Raw genomic sequence first — 4,028 nt, forward strand, 5'->3', positions numbered from 1 at the left:
TTTTATTCTATTGGCTTTTGAAAGCCAATAGAATAGACTCTCTTGAATAGAGTCTAATTCTATTGGCTTTCAAAAGCCAATAGGAATTGTCCAGGCTGTCTCTGCCCTGCTGAGCCCGCCAAAAGTCCCATTCTGTAAACGGTGCTGCAAGTTGTCTGCAGCGAAGGCGAGCTGTCTGGAAGTTTCCACCCCTCCCTGCTGAGCAACTACTAAAAATGTAAGTAAAAGAAGGCCAGGGGTGGGAGGCGGGAGGCCGGCGGGTGCAGGGAGGGTTGCTGGGGCGCGTGGGACCCGGCGGGTGCCTTACTCCCTTGGGCTGGGCCAGCTGGTGGCCTGCGCCGGTCTGTGCCGTCTCTGCCGCTTGCCAGCTACACCTTGGCCGGCCCAGGGGGGGGCACCACGCATGCGCAGCACTCCCGGGCAAGGAAAGTCCTTGACTTACGATTGGTTGGGTAGTCCTCGACTTATGACCGGTTGGGTAGTCCTTGACTTACGACCGGTTGGGGGTCGCGGCATTAAAAAGTTTGAGAACCACTGAGATATTGTTTATTGGTGGGATTTTGTTGGTTAATGTTGCTTAATCCCAAAGATGGGCTTTTTCAGGAGGCAACTGGACTTCCTTGTTTTTCTTTGAAGACTTTTCGCTTCTCATCCAAGAAGCTTCTTCAGCTCTGACTGGATGGTGGGGAGTGGACAAACCTCCAAGTGGCCTCAACAACTCTCTAAAAGAAGGCAAATGGCCAGCTGTCTGCAAGAAGTATAAATCCCTCCATTCTCCACTATCCAGTCAGAGCTGAAGAAGCTTCTGGGATGAGAAGTAAAACATCTTCAACGAAAAAACAAGAAACTCCAGTTGCCTCTGGAAAAAAGCACCTTTGGGACAACCAGGACCTGGATAGACCGAGAATCTCCATAGACAACGTTGCTTAATATTTCGTCAGGAAAAATACAGGGAGTCCTTGACTTACGAACACAATAGGGACTAGAATTTCTATTGCGAAGCAAAGTGACTGAGTCACAATCTGATTTTACAATCATTTTTGTTATGGTTATTAAGCGAATCTTTGCAGTTGTTAACTGGATCTTGAAGTCATTAAGCAAAACTGGCTTTTCCCATTGAGTGTGTCGGACGTTGGCTGGGAAGGTTGCAAATGACAATCACATACAACCCCGGACAAAGCAATTATTGTAAATACATACTGGTTGCCAAGGACGAAGAATTTTTATCACATTGCTGTGGGGTTGCTGTAACTGTCATAAGTCTGAGGACCAGTTAAAGTCAGTTTTTATCCCTGCCATTGTAATTTTGAACGGTCGCTAAATGAATAGTTGTAAATTGAGGACTATCTGTTCTAGGCTTGGGTAGATTTAGATTCTATGTTAGTTCCCATAATGGTTGTAGTGTTTATCACATATTGTGCTTCTGTTGATGAAATTTATAATCCGGGAACTTGATTATAGAAAGGTTGCTAATTTGATTCATCGCACTTATCAGAATACAGTACCGTATTATCCCAGTGCAAAATTGTTGCAGGAAAGGCTGAAAGAACAAATAAATAAGATAGTTAATTTGAAAAAGAGGGATATATTGTATTTCAGAGTGTAATGGGCTTTCAACTACAAATGCAGGACTTCTGCGACTCTTTAAAGCAGCTACATCTTTAAAGAGAAACAACTGCAGATAGTGGCTACCTTCATACTTCTGTTAAAGACCTTCTCAGAACTCTGTCAGAAATGAAGGCTAGCCGCGTTTTTATGGAAGAAGCACAAATTAAAAATTAAGCTTAATATGAAAAGAACATGTAAATCTTTGTGTGTGGTATATTAACAATTCATCACAACCTGATTATCGTTTTAAGGAAAAATAATTCAAATGTGAGCCAAAACAGGGGTAGGCAACCTTGGCTCTTTTATGACTCGTGGACTTCAGCTCCCAGAATTCCTGAGCCAGGTTGGCTCAGCTTGGAAACCTCTCCCTTTCCCCTCAGCATGGCTGGCTCAGGAATTCTGGGAGTTGAAGTCCACGAGTTATAAAGCGGCCTAGGGCAAAGATAGGCAACCTTGGCTCTTTTATGACTCATGGACTTCAACTCCCAGAATTCCTGAGGCAGCCATGCTGAGGGGAAAGGGAGAGGTTTCCAAGCTGAGCCATGCTGGCTCAGGAATTCTGGGAGTTGAAGTCCACGAGTCATAAAAGAACCAAGGTTGCCTACCCCTGGCCTAGAATTTGGACCATTGAGATATAGCATCATGGAATAAAAAGAAGCCAGACTTAAAAAATGGGAGACTTTTTGACAGCTTATTGGGGGAGAATCGTAAGGTATAAATGATGGAAATGGATAGAATAGAACAAAAGTGCTTGGTTTTCTACATGAAACGAAGACTTTGTAACTTGGAAATACAGCCAAACTTTTTCAAGTAGATCTTGGTGCTTCATTATTTGTACACGCTGGGAGATGTACCTCCACCCCCTCTGCTAATGATGCCCTGCCTTGAAAACCAACATTTCTTTTGACTGCCAAAAATAGCCTGTTTTGCACATCCTTCGTGATTAAAATTGCACCGGCTAAATTGGCGTCGCTCAAATCTTGAATGTAAGTTTATTCTTTTCTCCCCAAGTTGCAATACCAATTTTATACCTGCTCAGAGAGGCAAACTTTACGAGAATGGTTGAAGAAAACTACGAAAACGTTGCAGTAGTTGGACTTATTACTTTTATGATGTAATTCTGTCTATATGGATCAAATGTCCCACTGTCTTCAATGAGGCTATGTAATAGATAACTGTATTTAAAATGGCAGCCATAGAGCTCTGATCTAGACTCCTTAGAATGTCCTTCTATGATAAATAAAAGGCATTTTCAACATTTTGTTGTGTTGGATCATCTGAAAAATATACTTTTATTACATAAATAAGTACAGGTAGTCCTTGATTTACAACAATTCATTTAGTGACCATTTGAAGTTACGGCACTGATTTACATTCGGGTGCTTGACAACTGACTCACATTTATGACGGTCGCTATGTCCCGGGGTCTGCTGATCCCCTTTTGCAGGCAAAATCAATGGGAAGCCACATTCATTTAACAACTGTGTTATTAATTTAAGAACCGCAGCAAATCACTTAAGAAATGTGGTGAGGAAGGTCGTAAAATGAAGCAAAATTCACTTAAACAAATTTCTCACTTAGCAACATAAATTTTGGGCTCACTGTGATTGTAAGTTGAGGACTATCTGTATCAACATATTTTATATTGGTTAAAAATAAAAATACTCTTAAAAATGTGTGGATTTCATTTCACAGAGCAATAAATTACTTAAACATGATCTCACAGGTAAAACCTATCTAAAAGTGGCAACTTTTAAAAATATTGGTTACTACTTTATGAAAGACATTCTAGGAATCTAACATTAACAATTAGCAGGTTCATAAAAACTAGTTTTAGACTTAAAGATTTGTAAGTTTCATGTAGAATTATGTATGTGAGGAACTCTTTGTATGGTATAAAATCGTTTTATGGACTGTTCTATGTCCATGATCTAGCTACGGAGAACGTGTTATGTTTCCTGTACCTGCAATTTTTAAAAGCATGTTTGCTTTTTCTACATGGTTAATAGCAGTGCAAATGTAAATTTGTACAACTAAGCGACAAGAGGATTTGCTCCTACGCTAATTGTAGAGAACACGTTTTCACCGAGATATGGGTCTAATGTGCAAATACCAATTGCCAGAATCATTTTAAAGCAAAGAGATCTTTTTTGTGTGTGTAATCGCACGTCAGATGCAGCTTGCAGGCACTTCAGTCCTGGAAATGACACCAAAACAGGTGTTACTTCGCACCCCTTCAAAGGCCAACACTCTCATTTCACATTTCTATGCTGTGCTTTCACACAGTCCTAACACAGAGAGAGAGAGAGAGACAGACAAAAAAGAAAGCTAAAATAATGACTTCAAACAACTGCTAGATGTCTTAATTACTTCTATTTTAGAAGTAGATTGTAGATTGTAGATTTTTATTGTAGATTGTC

Source organism: Crotalus tigris, unplaced genomic scaffold (genome assembly GCF_016545835.1).
Source record: "Crotalus tigris isolate CLP2741 ecotype Arizona unplaced genomic scaffold, ASM1654583v1 scf7180000018523.1292444, whole genome shotgun sequence".
Lineage (NCBI taxonomy): Eukaryota > Metazoa > Chordata > Lepidosauria > Squamata > Viperidae > Crotalus > Crotalus tigris.